The following is a 15,454-nucleotide window of genomic DNA, read 5'->3' as shown; positions in this document are numbered from 1 at the left end:
AGGACATGGAGTATATCCAAACTGATGTCACTATTTGAAAGGCATCCAGATCATTGGGTTGAGGTTGCCTGACTTATGATATGGAAAGATATTCATCTGTTCTTATAGAGCACACAGTACTGAATTACTTGCCAGATAAATCCCAGGACACAGTCTATCCATTTCCCCGGTTCATGTTCTGTACAGCCTAGGGTTGCAGGGAAAGTATAGTTTACAATGAGCAGCTGGTTTTGCTCACAAAGCATCAATATACTGAGTTCTGCTAGCATCTGGCAAACTATTAAGGTCACTGACCCTTGCCATCCAATTTCTGTATCCTCCAAAGATTGACCCTCTTTCCCATTCTTTTAACAAATGTTGACTGAGCATATACTATGTGCTAGCTTCTGTTCCAGAAACAAGTGATGGATTGGTCTCTAGCAAACCACACTGCAGAAGAAACCCAAGCTTTGGAATGAGATGGATATGGGTTTGTGGCCTGGTTTTGCCACTTATTAACTGTGTCTTTCCGTCAGGTTATATCATCTCTATGCTTTTATATACCTTGGCTTTTCAAAAGATCACTAGTAAAAATGGTCACAGTAATGTCCATCTCTAGTAGAACAAGAGAAAAAGAAGCAAGTGCTCCCATTCTTTGGTGACTCCATGGGAGATATCCCAACACTTACTACCAACCTTGGCATTCAGGACCCAGAATCAATAAGACTGATTGATACAATCAATCAATGTTTCTTGAGAAACATGGCAAAATATGTCATAGACATGAAAGGTATAAGAGTTACACAGTTAAATACATTCGTTAGAATTTCACAGTTAAAATTTTCACACATATATATATGTTACATTAAAAACTGTAAATGAATAATAATTGTGTGGAAGGAATGAGGAGTACGGGAAGGTATAGATGATAGTGTGTGTGCTGTGCTAAGTTACTTCAGTGTCCAACTCTTTGCAGCCCCATGGACTGTAGCCCTCCAGGCTCCTCTGTCCATGGGATTCTCCAGGCAAGAATACTGGAGTGGGTTGCGATGCCCTCCTTCAGGGGATCTTCCCAACACAGGGATCAAACCCTCATCTTGTGAGATCCAAAACTGCAGGCAAAGCCTGCAGAGCCATCTAGGAAGCCCAGAAACAGGTCTGCAGCTTGAATTTTCTAACTAAAGTTTTATCAGAACACATCATTCCTTTTCCTATCATCTGTAACCACCTTCATGCCCCAAATGCTGAGTTGAGTAGTTGCAATAGAGACAGTTTTGCCCACAAAGTCCTTACTTAAAGAAATAATTTGCAGATCCCTGATCTACTTTATTCCTGTCTCATAATATATGCTCAATAAAAGCTCCCACCTTTTCTGTCTGAAAGACCAGTTCCCTCAAATCGCTTGTAGGTAACTGAGAACAAACTGGACACATTAACTTTGGCTATGAACAGCTAATAATGCCTTAATACGTCACCACTCCCAGATAAGACACTAAAAACTCCTGTTAAAATGTAAATTAGAACACAAGGACACAGCTAATACATCAAATGTAGGAACTGAACTGATGAAGCTCTTCTATAGCAGGGGGACTTTTTCTGCTGAGATTGTCTTTACTGACTTTTTCCATCCATGCCATTGGCTGCTCTTGGTGTTTATTCCATTTTTATAATTTCTTGGATCAGCATACATATATCATAAGCCCACATAGGCTGCCAGTATTCTCTATAGGGGTTAAACTCTTTTAGAAGATAAGGGGTGGGAGTATAGCCTCGTAGATAAGAGCATGATATTTAGCAACTAACAGACCTCACTCCTTGGTCTATGACATACTGTTTACAAATAAAGATTTTTAAACCCAGTGTCCCCAGCCAAACAATGGAGATGAAAATAATACTCATCTTCGGGCGTTTCCTGAGGATGAATAAGAAATTGCAAAGGAGGTGCTTACCACAGCTAACATTTATGGTGCAATACTATTTTTATACCTGTGTTGTAAATGTCAGTACCTCCCAGGAATAATGATCCCTGCTAAATTGGGTTTGTCCTGGGACCAAAATTGAAGTATGTGACCTTCAAAGGGGTGCTCCCTGTCCCACCTTCTCTATTCCTTTCCAGTTTCATGAATCCTGGACTCAAAACTCAATTTCAGAAGAAGGTGAACAGCTTTCTTCAAGTCACAGGTGCCTCACACGGAAATCTCTTCCAAATTTATAATTTAGTAACTCTGCATGCTATCTTAATAGTCTACAGTTCCAGTAATAAAGATAGGTTAATTTTGCATTAGATGAGCTTTAATGTACATTTAGAAATCAGAAACTAGCTTAAGTGTTCATTAGTGGAAATCTTACCTAAAGTGGGTCATGTCAAAGTAGACGAAATTCAGAGACTTTGGGAAGAAAGGGGTGTTTGCTTCACGTGTCATCTTCTATTATTTATGATGAATTCAGTGGTTGTGAGTCAAATCAGTCTGATATGTTTTAGAATAAACACTGGTACATATCGGTTTGAGAAGTCTCCAGGGAAGTGGCTTCTCCCATGAGTTCAGTATCTTTTGTCCAACTATAGCAGAGGTGTGGGGTTGGGGTAGGAAGAAGCTGCTATGGCCTCATGACTAGAGAGTGTGTGCTGTCATGTTCGACTCTTTGTGACCCTAAGGACTACAGCCCGCCAGGCTTCTCTCTCCACGGAAGGACAGAATACTGGAGTGGGAGAAGGCAAGAATACGAAGTGGGTTGCTATGTACTTCTCCAGGAGATCTACCCAACTCAGGGACTGAAGCCTGGTCTCTTATGTCTCCCGCACTGGCAGGCAGGTTTTTTACCACTAGCGCCACCTGGGAAGCTGATGGCCTTATCACCCAGGGAAGTTATCTCTGGTCAATAACCTTTGACTTGGCCCAGAAGGAATGAGGCCTCTTTAGCAGTGACTTGTTCTTACCTAGAGATGTCATGCAAAGAACTTGGGCTTGAAATGAGACAGACCTGTAGCTGGCTTCTGGATATGCTAGTCATCTTGGGCGACATGTCTCACCTTTGTGATTTTGTTTCCTCATCCAAAAAGAAAAAAATCAGAAACATTCATTGCTAGGACAAAGAAGGATGCCTGTAAAGTACACTACACAATTTCTGTCAAATAAGCTCTAAATAAACATACTCTGTGAGGGTCCTTGAAAGGTATTTTAATAATGTAAACATTCAGTAAATGGCAATTTTCACCATCATCTTTATTGTCACTGCTGATCTTGACTGGCAAGGTCAAAAGTTATTTTTACAGATATTGTCATCTATAACATCCCAAATAGGCTCAAAATGACAGTCTGAACTTTAAAAGTTAGGCCCACATCTGCAAATAGCTATACCTCTCCTGGGTCTGTGACTCTGCCCAGGGTTAGAGTAATTTTTATGTAGAAATAGAGAAGTCCTATCCATGTTTGAGAAGAAAGTTTTTGGGTCTTGTCTCCCCCACCACACACCTTCCATCTGATATTAGCTGTGTGGTAGAGATACTCCCCAGGCTATGTACCAAGGAAAGAATTCACAGGCTTTACTTACAATAAGGTGAAATGCTTAAGAAAACAAAGGTATCTTCTGCGTAAGTTTGCTGGGTGTACGTGGGGAATCAGATTCACACTTCCATTTAACAGTCGCAGGAACTGCACACCTACAGTGATTTCCCAGGGGTGCAATGCTACAAATGTACCCCAAGGTGTCAGGAACAAATTGTATCATGATGTCTGTCTTTCCTGACTCCAACTTCAATGTAAGGGTTTTAATGGCTTTAAAAGAAATAGGAACTGACACTAAAATGACACTTTTTGTGAACAAGATATATTAGATATTTTCTACACTCCTCCCCTCACCAGCATGATTTTCTCCTTTGAGAGAAAAGTGCTCAGTCGGTGTTTCTACGTTGTGGCAGCAATGCAGATTCAAATGCAGGTGTTTTCCATCACTGATATCAAACTCGCACAAAGAGAGGACTAGATCCCATAGATCCTGTAGGTGCCTTTGCTGCCTTCCCCCTCACAGCCACTGCGGGTATTTATGTCCTACAACACTGTCCACCTTTCTTTCTTCAACAATCCAGAATGTCAGACAGGTACAAGGAACATCACCATCCACTACTTTCATGAACAAAGCTCTATATTTGTACAAACAAGAGAGTCAGAAATCATCATTCCCTATTGCATCTCAGTTAAGGGTTAATACCTTGAGATTTTCCAGCCATGGTGGGAAGGCTCAAAACCAACAAAAGGGAATTGGTTTCCTTCTTCACTATCCTATTTCACTTCTATGATACATACCATACTTTATATATGGTTTTTTCTAATAAAGGTATGAAAGTGTTAGTCTCTCAGTCATGTCTGACTCTTTACAACCCCATGGACTATAGCTCGCCAGGCTCCTCCGTTCACAGAAATCTCCAAGCAGGAATACTGGAGTGGGTAGCCATTCCCTTCTCCAGTGGATTTTCCTGACCCAGGGATTGAACCTAGGCCCCCTGCACTTCAGGCAGATTCTTTATCATTTGAGCCACCAGTATGCTGGGCTACAGGTCTGGAAAATCAGTTTCTACTTCTGCCCCTGTTTAGCTGTAGGCACGTGCAGAATTCCCTTCTCCTATTGAGATCTCAAGGTTCTCACTCATCACGGTCAAGAGACAGGCAATTCAACAACAAAATAGTTTTCCTGTCTTTTACTAACACCAACCTGTGGGTAGTAGCTCTACGGATCACTGAGTAGAATGGGCTCTGGTGCTGCAATCTGGACCCAGCAGAAAAGCCACCATGGTTGATAAGTGCTGCCCCCATGAAGATGAGAGGGAGGAGGAAGAAGCAGTGAATACCAGTGGGGTTACACCTAGGGTAGACCCCTGAATGATCGACATAAAACCATAAAATCCAATTTTAACAATGAGAGCTACTGAAGAACTTTTCTTGAAAATGAAATGTTTCCTTTCAAACCTGTGAAGCCACCTGTGCATGCACCATCAGTCACTCAGTCATGTCTCGCTTTTTGTGACCCTGTGGACTGTAGCTCATCATGCTTTGTCCATGGGATTGGCTTCCCTGGTGGCTTAGAGGGTAAAGCGTCTGCCTACAATGCGGGAGACCCGGGTTTGATCCCTGGGTCGGGAAGATCCCCTGGAGAAGGAAATGGCAACCCATTCCAGTACTCTTGCCTGGAAAATCCCATGGTCTGAGAAGCCTGGTAGGCTACAGTCCATGGGGTTGCAAAGAGTCGGACATGACTGAGCGACTTCACTTCACATCACTTCTTGGCAAAGTGAGTAAGAATCTGCCTACCAATGCAGGGGACATGGGTTTGATCCCTGTCCACAACGATTCCTGGAGCAACTAAGCCCGTGTGCCACAGCTACTGAGCCTGCACTCTAGAGCCCCTGAACCACAACTACTGAGCCCTTGTGCTGCAACTACTGAAGCCTGGTGTGCTCTAGAGCCAGCGATCTGCAACAAGAGAAGCCACCGCATTGAGAAGCCGGCACACAGCAATGAAGAGTAGCCCCCCACTTGCTGCAAATAGAGAAAGCACATGCAAAAAACCAATGAAGATCCAGTGCAGCTTAAAGTAATAATAATAAAATTAATAAAAAGGCACCCATGAGGTTTACCAAAACCTTATCCTAAAACATTAGCTGCTATTTTAAAAAACATACGACACAAGAATTCTCTTTGAATAAAAAAGTTCCTTTCACTGAACTTCTATCTTCTTGGTCTTTGACCCTTTTGTTTCTAGGGATACACATTAAATTTAGCAGGGAACTATTATGATTTAGTTCCAAGTTTTGAATTTAATTTTTTATCATGTGATTGCTTGAAGGAGAACTGAGATGACAACTGTACTAGTTTTCTTTGACTGTGTAACTCATAACCACAAACTTAATATCTTAAAACATTTCTTACTTCACAGTTTGTTTGGGTCAAGAGTCTGGGCATCGCTTAGCTGGGTCCTCTACTCAGGGTCTCATAAGATTATAGTCAAGCAGGCGGGGGGTGGTGGTGGTGGTGGGATAGGGCTTGTTTGGACCTGAAATCTCATCTGAGGCTTGGGGTCCTTTCCAGATGTATTGATTCCTGGAAGAATTCAGTTCCTTATGGCTGTGGAACTGAAGCCCTCAGCTCCTAGATGTCACCTGAAGTTTCCTGCCACCTGGCTTTCTCCATGACACTTTGTTCTATCCATGAGAAGGACAATATCTCTAATATCTAAGCCTTCTTTTTAAAGTTTCACCTGATTAAGTTAGAAATTCTATGACCAACATAGATAGAATATTAAAAAGCAGAGACATTATTTTGCCAACAAAGGTGTATCTGGTCAAAGCTATAGTTTTTCCAGTAGTCATGTATTGATGTGAGAGTTGGACTATAAAGAAAGCCGAGCACCAAAGAATTGATGGTTTTGAACTGTGGTGTTGGAGAAAACACTTGAGAATCTTCTGTACTTCAAGAAGATCCAACCAGTCAATCCTAAAGGAAATCATTCCTGAATATTCATTGGAAAGACTGATGCTGAAGCTAAAATTCCAATACATTGGCTGCCTGATGCAAAGAACTGACTCACTGGGAAATACCCTGATGCTGGGAAAGATTGAGGGCAAGAGGAGAAGGGAACGACAGAGGAAGAGATGGTTGAATGGCATCACTGAGTCAGCGGACATGAGTTTGAGTAAACTCCAGGAGTTGGTAATGGACAGGTGCCGGGGTCCAGCCCGGTGGATCCAGGTAATTCAAAGGGGAGACGGCTTCGGTGATCAGGATACGATAGAATTAAAGATATAAAGAGTGGTTAAATAAGGATAGTTCAGCAAAGAAATTCAGTGAAGAAAAGAGGCTGAATAACTTGGTTTACGTGGAAAGCTAATAAAATTCCAAGACAAGGAATTTGCGTCACCTACGTAGGCCGCAGGCGTCCTTCTGTTCTCCCGAAGAAGGGGAGACACTAAGGCCTCCCGGGTCAGATCTTACAAGCCCAGGTATAATTAGTAGGCTTGACGAGCCTCCACACTCCAGATGGGAATTCAGCCAGAAGGTGAGAGAAAGAACGACATGGGGAGACCAAGCTTCAGTGAGCAAGGCCCGCACTTTATTTTCCAAAGTAGTTTTTATACCTTAAGTTGTGTATAGAGGATAATGGGGGAAGGTCAGCAGTCCTTGATCCTTATCGAAGCCAGGCTTTCAAACTTATCATATGCAAAAGTTTATGTGATTTACATCATCTTCTGGCCAGGGGGCCTGTTAATATTTTATGACCCTTTCTTCAGAAAAATTATTTTTCTCTAAAAGTGATTATTCTAAAGTCAGGCACCACCCTGACTTTATCTAATGCACCATTAGATAAAGTTGCATTCCTATAGGGCAAAGGTGTGGTGGGCTATAACAAGAAAATAATTAACTCAAGGGTCCAAGGTTACAAACATTAAAGCTACTACTTACATTCCTATTAATCAATACTCTCCCAGGAACACAGTAGGTAAGGGATATGGAAACTTAGCAGCAAACATTGGCCCAACAAGTGAAAAACCCTTCACCAATACAATTTCTAATCAATCTTTTAACTGCTCAAAGGAATCTGTATTTAGACAGTTTAGAACATCTCATGCCTCTCACGGTTGGGAGGCTGTGAACAATCACATGTGGCCGGAAGAACCTGTTCAGGCAGGCTAGAGGACTTCCAAAGGAGTTTGTAGGTTGAAACACTCTTGTCACACCCAGAAACTGTATTAACTGGAGCTGTAAGTTAACTCTTTTTCAGAGAGAGGCGGTGGGGGACAGCCCCCCGTAAAGTCAGAGGTGTAGGTGAGAGCACAAAGCAGTAAAGTAGGCAGACTCTGGTTTGGGGGTAGGTGCTCGAGAATTTCCAGGGGGACTCCTGAGGCTCGATACCGCCTTTGCGTATGCTGAGCCTCCTTCCTCATGACCTTTGCCACGGGCGGAGTTCCTCACTCTGGCTCCTGGCAGACAGGGAAGCCTGGTGTGCTGCAGTCCATGGGGTTGCAAACAGTCAGATATAACTGAGTGCCTGAACTGAACGGATACTTAAAATTAGTCAACATATTAGGGACTTTAATTACATATGAAAAAATCCCTCATCTATGCCATAGAAGATAACCTATAGACATGGGGATAACCACCATCATATTTATCAGATCCTACCCACACTAAAAGAGAGGGTGTTACACAGGATATATAGAGAAGGGAGTGGGGACTTAGAAATCTAAACTCATCCAAGTAAGTGGAAGAACATAGTTGTCTACATGAAAAAATGGAATACTAGATACAACATTTCAGGGATTACCAGAAATAGTCTTCAATCAATCTTATTCACAGAAATCAAATATATATACATAATTATTTATATATTCCACATGATGTTATGGAAACCCTTGAAAAAACTTTGTAGCCAATCCAATATGTTCCTAGCAACATTTATTGTTGTGCTAATATACCCAAAACACAAAGAAAGGAACATATTTACCAGCTACGCAATAAGGGATAACAAGAATAACCTAAGTATATCCATATATGATTTTTAAAAATGGAAGGAAAACTGATATTTCACTTGTAGTTAATAAATTTATGCAAAAATATTCACAATTCTAATAATAACACAAAGGAGACAGTGTTGCCCACGGGCTTAATTATCTCTTTTTGAACAATGAGCATATCCAGGTTGGTATGCTTTAGAGAAGTGGGCCCTCTGAAACACTGATGCTCCATGTGGAGAAAAGAGAAAGCCAGTGGACCTTAAAAATATTTATAGGTTTTGACCTAGAAAATGTATTAGTCTACTGGCTTCTTCTCCAAATACCATAGTCCTTAGAAACCTCAGGTAAAGTATTAAGAGGAAAAATAAATTACCAGGATAAATCCTTAGAGATTTCACTGGGCACATGGCTTACATCACATCATGAGAACCAAACAAATATAGATTCCATATTGGATCAGTGATTGCTGTGCTGTGCTCAGTTGATCAGTCATGTCTGACTTGTCACAACCCCATGGAGACATCCATAGAATACATCCATCAGATTGAGGAAGTCAGCATTATCCTCATTTCACACTTACAGCCTTGCTGTTTGAGGGCTAAAGGCATACAAAGTTACCCTGCAATCTATAACTTTTCAACTCCAAGATCTGAGGTATGAACCGAGATACTGTAGTTCAATTAACCAAAAAGAATAACACAAAGCCATACAAATGTAAAATTGCTATAATTATGCAAATGGAAGACATTTCAAAGCCAGCTTGCCTCTAAGAATCTGGATAAAGTTTGAGTGAAGGCTGTCATACTGGAAGTATTTTGAGTTCATTTACAATAATTTTCCTTTTATATTAGACTTTTGTAGGAACAGTATGTTTTACCAGATTCTAATCTGGAGAATTTATGATAAGCAAATAATCTAAATCACAAATGAAAAGTTGTATTACAAGGTACCTAGTAAGCTATTATTTTTAACAGTAGGCAAAAAAAGGGGACACTGGGCATTTAAATTTTGTTATATATATTTATGTTAGAATACCATGAATATTCCCTGTAGCTCAAATTGGAAAGAATCTGCCTGTGAGGCTGAAGACCAGGGTTCAATCCCTGGGTTGGAAAGTTCCTCTGGAGAAGGGAATGGCAATTCACTCGAATATTCTTGCCTGGAGAATTCCATGGACAGAGAAGCCTGGCGGACTACAGTCCGTGGGGTCACAGAGAGTCAGACATGACTGAGTGACTAACACACACACACACCATGAATATATTAATAACCATACTATCTAAGGTTGCTGTGGTTTAGCAGTGTGAAAATTAGAACATGTATTTGAAAAAAATTCTATAAACTCTAAAATAATCAACTGGAGCCCTAATTGTTACCTGCAGCTTTCAGAAACTAAATTTACACATTTTACAACTTGGAGATGCTTTCCTTCCTTACTTTGTATTAAAAACAAATTAGAAATTTTAAGTCTCCTTCTGATCATGAGTGATTCTATAAACTACAATAATTTATAAAGTAGTTTTCTGATAAAAGACCAGTTTGTTTGTTTACTTACAGATGGCTTGACTGTATTACCACTTCCATCTCAAGTTGTAGCAAGTAATTTTCTGTGGTCATTTTCTGTGGTGGTGGGGGATTGATTCATACAAGACTTTTTACATATGTGATTACTTCATATATGAAAATAAATAGAGTACCACAAACAAGTGTTGAAATTAAAAGGCAAATATAGGAACCTCGGCAGAACAGAAACATCATGAATCTAATTAATCTAATCCACACACACTTTGGATTTACTTCATGTGCAAAAGGACCCAAAGAAAATAAATGCCAAATACTTTCTCCCTGAATAGAGAGCTAGCACAGATTTTTATCACCTTATTTGTCTCTATCTTCCAAATTTGCAAACATATATTATTTCTATAATTTTAAAGACCTCACAGACAGAAGAAACAAGGTTCAGAGTGAATATAAATGCAGCTTTCACTACCATGCAATGATTCCTCCCAGCTGTGCTAAATTATTTTCATCAGAAACAACTGTTTTAAGCCACATAGAACTGGTCACATTACTTGTCAAAAATTAAAAACCTTGTCAAACTCTTCCCTTCGTGGCATTATAAACAGTCAGTTGTCAAAAGTGAGCTGTTGGCAAAAGCAACACAAAACGGGGCGGGGGGAATGGTATATTTCCCTTTTATTCTAAGTGAAGGGTTTCCTATAATTTTAGCAGTCATTAAGATTTACTAATGAAGACTTGAGATGGAGTCTAAAAAAGGAAATATAAAGTTAAGTGGCTCATTTTGTGTTTTGAGAGGTAAAATATTAAGAGGAAAAAGAAGTGTTATCTCATCAATCACCAACCACATAAAGCTGGGAAAGTAACACAGCCCTTTCCAGCAGTAGCCTCCACTGAAGAACGCCATTGGCCTAGCGAGACTCCCTTCTAATAGGTGAGAAGCGATTTCAATCTCCATACCCATTTAATCACAGGGCTGTTTGAGCTCTGACTGCCAATTATCCTGAATTATGTGTCATATAGTAGGTTTGTGATCGGGGCTATAGTGCATTAGGGACCCAGCGGAGACCACCATGTTGATTTGACAAGGTTCTTAGAGCCGGGATGAATAAATTAACGCGACAGAATGATTCTGATGAACAGAAGATTGGAGCCAAGCTCCCAGAGATGGAAGATTAGTGACTAATCAGCTCTAACACCTGGTTTCCATAACACTCTAATAACAACTCCTCGTGCTGCTGTAACAAAACACAACAGCCTCTGCCAGGGGGGGGAAATGTGAAAGAGCCTCAAAAGTTACAGCTCGGGGTGTTTTATTCACGACAGAATGTATTTCACCTGTTCTTGGAAAATTAAGGCCAGCAGCGATCCTTCCCCACTCCACCTCCTTTATAATGGGACGGAGGGCGGGGATGCGAATTCCAAACAAGCAGGTTCCTGGGAGCACAGATTGAATGAGAAATTCACTGCTGCTAACTTTTCAATTCAACTTACATCAGCTGAAGGGCAGAGGTGGAGAGAGAGGGAAAGGGGAGGAAGGCTAAGGAGGAAGATGGGGGAAGAAGGGTCCCAACAGCTACTACTGGTGGGAGTTTGGGGCAGCTTATTGGGCTGGCTTCCCTGGTGGCTCAGTAGTAAAGAATCCCCGTGCCAATGAAGGAGATGCGGGTTCAATACCTGGGTTGAGAAGATCCACCAGAGAAAAAAATGGCAGCCCACCACGCCAATATTCTTGCCTGGAAAATCCCATGGACAGAAGAGCCTGGCAGGCCACAGTCCATGGGGTTGCAGGAGTCCAACACGACTGAAGCGAGTAGACAACACAATGGGGGAGAGACACCCCAGGTAACAATCTCGTCTGGTCTCTTACCTTTAGGTTTAGGGTAAACAAATGGAAAAGTCTCCATACCACTACTCTGGTTAATCTGGAGACAATGCCAGGCCCTTAACATCTATCATATGACAGCAAGATACAAGGCACAGGAAAGTCTCAAATGAAAGCAAGCTAAGATCTTAAAACTTACCTGGCATGGCTGCCTCTCGTTGGACATGTGAAGGAATGCCATTTTGGCCAATACTGTTATCAACACCAGAAGAGGAGGCCCTTCAGAGACTAGCGTGATCCACCGTTGACCTCCCTTTGGCCACTGGCTTCTGGACTAGAGAGGCAGGTTACTAATTAAGACGTGCCTTGTTAAATCAGAAAGCCCTTAACTGAGAACAGCTGGGAGTATCTGAAATGCATGCTGGAGTAGTGTTTTGACAACCAGCAGAACCGAGGTACCAAAGAGTTGCAGGAAGGGGGCCCCCTTCCATGGCCTGACAGCGGGCTCCTGTCTGACACTCACTCAGAAATGAACTGTCCGAGGAGACACACATGCTGACAAAGCAAGAGAGTTTCATGGGAAGGGGTGCCACACATACGATAAGGGAACTCCAGGAGAACTGCTCTGCCGGCTCATGTTTTATGGTAAGGCATTAGCTCCTGGATTGTCTCTGGCCAGTCATTTAGCTTGCACCCGTATTTGCTGATTCAGGATCCATCTCAGTGGTGTGGGCACCTCAGCCAAGATGGAGTCCAGTGTGAAGGATTCTGGGAGGTTGGTAGGATCTATTGGCTCCTCCTTCCTTTTGGCCCCTCCCAAATTTTCTCAGTTAGTTTTACAAGGCATATTATGGGCTGGCATCTCCTTGTATGTCTCCTCCCCTTCTTTTTGGCCCCTCCTGAATCCTGAATCCACCCCTCGACCAGTTAGTTTTCAGTAGCAGTACCTTTTTTTTTTTTTTAATCAGAACCTCCTGTTGTGAGACAACTCCTGCAAGTGGTTATCAACCTACCTGGCCAAGGTGGGCAGTTTCAGGCCAACCGTTCCCTAACAAGGGTGTTAGAATGATTCTCTTATGACTGTTTAAAAATTTGTTAGGGCATCTCTGTGCTAAGCCTCCCTGGCAAATCTAAGACAATAAGAAGACCTAACTGAATGACAACAAAGTTTAAAGCCATGCTTGGTGGTGAAGAGGGGTTATTCACATTACAACACAGAGGAAGAGTTTCTTTTCCCTTTTGAAGAGGCATGGTTAATTCTGCTGGATTTTTTCAAATATGATTTGATGTAAAAGAAGGAGATTGACGCTCAAAGAAACAATCTCTTTTCTGAAAGGCGGGTTGGCCTCTCTTTATGGCTTCTATTCACAACTGATTTCTAGCCACACCACTGCACTTTTCAGTCCTAACTTGTTTGATTCTGTAACCTTGTCTCAGGTTACAGAATGGTGGGATCATCCATTTGGATTTCAGGTTTCTTTTGAATCCAGGTTGTTTCCCCACACAGGACACATGTCTGTGCCCCACATTCAGCTCAGCAGCCTGTGAAGACCCACGCTTTTTGCAGTGACTGACAGAGAAGCCAGCTCCATGTGGTCCCAAGGGTTGTTTCCAAATCTGGTCTCCCAAAGGGAATCTCACTAAACTCCTCCAGGCATGCTTTAATACAGACCCATTTTCACAGCTCCATTTGTTCTAACACCTGATTCTTTCCTTGCCTCAGCAAACCTCACTGAAGACGGAATGGAGGAGAGTAGCTCTTTTATCTATATTCCACAAGAAATCCTTTCCTTTACCCTCTTTCCAATATTTTACAACCCCCAAAATGAAATAGAAGCCTAAAGGTTAAAGGTGAGAAACCCTTTTTTTTCAAATGCAAGAAACTTACATGAGTTCATAGCTAACACTTTTAATTGTTTTATTTTCCCTCTCTTGAAATACTTGAGTGACTATTGTGAAATGAAGTAAAGATTCCTCTTGAAATAGACTTTCAAAGAGAAATTCAGGGGGAAAAGAAGTAAATCTTCAAAGGGGTTGATTGAACTTGTAATCATGAAAGCCACACTCTGGGACATTTGCTGAATTCCACTTGGTTAAATGTTTCATCATCTGGCCCCAAATTATAAATGCCCTAAACAATAAAGTAGAAAAAAGCCAGGCATCATCAAGGTTCAGCTGAAAAATTACTACTGCCTCCACCAAAGGGACCTGCAGACAGTCACAACAGTTAGCTCAGCCTTGGTGGGAACTGCGGGGAGCAGTTTTATGTGTAGAAAGCGCAGGTAACAACATAGGTGTTAGGATAACAAAACCCTCAAGTCTGGAGGGAGAGAGGCTTTGTTGTGTCCTGTTCCCCCAGAGACACTCTGGAGGTTTCTGAGGGGCATGAAAACAGCATGGATGTCTGCAGGTAATCTGAAAACATGTTGTTTTTCTAAGCAACTACAGTCAAGAAATGATCTTCAGTAAATGGAACCAAATGATAGCATAGTCTCCCTAAGCCGCTTTATGGGCTCGTCATCATCAAGTTTAGACAACACTGAATAGATAGGAATCTCATGGAAGAGCTTGAATCCCAAGACAGTGACTCCTGGCTCATAGAACTTCTGAGAAAGTGGCAAAATATATAAAAATCTCACTCCAAAGAAGTTCAGGTATGCAAATACATATAACAATGTGCATATCATTTCAGGGTTTTAGTTAAGGATAAGAGTCACTGTAGTGATATAAATAAAATCATTTTGGTCACATACAATATCATACCAGCATGATAAAATCCCCCAATAAGAGAATGGATACATGTATATGTATGTCGGACTCCCTTTGCTGTCTACCTGACACTATCAAAACATTGTTAATTGGTCATACTCCAATATAAAATAAAAAGTTTAAAATTCCTCAATCAATTAGATCCTTAGTTTCAAGAAAAGGATTGAAACTGGGTGTTAAATGGTTATAGTTAAGCAAAAAAGGAATCCCAATTGTTGTTCCTCTCTCCTTACATTATGCAACACTGAAAGCAATGGCACCCCACTCCAGTACTCTTGCTGGAAAATCCATGGACGGAGGAGCCTGCTGGGCTGCAGTCCATGGGGTCGCTAAGAGTCGGGAGGGAACAACTGAGCGACTTCACTTTCACTTTTCACTTTCATTGGAGTGAGGAAGTGCATTGGAGAAGGAAATGGCGACCCACTCCAGTGTTCTTGCCTGGAGAATCCCAGGGACGGGGAAGCCTGGTGGGCTGCCGTCTCTGGGGTCGCACAGAGTCGGACACGACTGAAGCGACTTAGCAGCAGCAGCAGCAGAAAGCAAGGGCCAGGGAGACGGTGAGTAGAGAAACTGAAAAGGATAGAATATTATTTTACTCAATCTGCTACCATGGGAAGAAAATCAAACAAATGGTTTATAATAATGATCCTCATATTGGAAAGTTTCAAAAATCAATGGAGGCAAAGACTTAAGGCCAGAAGATGTTGTTGAAAGCACTTTTTCCATGGGCACTGGAGCCAGATGGTATTTCATGAAAAGAGGAAGATTCAATTCCTTAGCTATGAAAATCAGTATGTTGACTATACCTAATTTATAGGAAGATACAGAGGGTCAAATGAGTTAAAGTGTCAGAAAAG

The 15,454-nt window shown here is 41.6% G+C and overlaps 1 protein-coding gene across 1 annotated transcript in view; it reads right to left on the bottom strand.

Annotated features, from left to right (window-relative positions):
* Positions 1–15,015, bottom strand: part of TENM2 (teneurin transmembrane protein 2) — a 1,167,677-nt gene extending 1,152,662 nt beyond the window's left edge. The window contains exon 1 of the mRNA XM_086412765.1: positions 12,028–15,015. The gene's annotated coding sequence lies outside the window, so the exon portion shown is untranslated. The remainder of the gene's footprint in view (positions 1–12,027) is intronic.
* Between the last annotated feature and the right edge of the window lie 439 nt (positions 15,016–15,454).

The sequence above is a fragment of the Bos grunniens genome, chromosome 7, assembly GCF_055505025.1.
Source record: "Bos grunniens cultivar Pamir isolate PY7600 chromosome 7, Bosgru_T2T1.0, whole genome shotgun sequence".
Lineage (NCBI taxonomy): Eukaryota > Metazoa > Chordata > Mammalia > Artiodactyla > Bovidae > Bos > Bos grunniens.
This window is presented reverse-complemented; position numbering and strand designations above follow the sequence as displayed.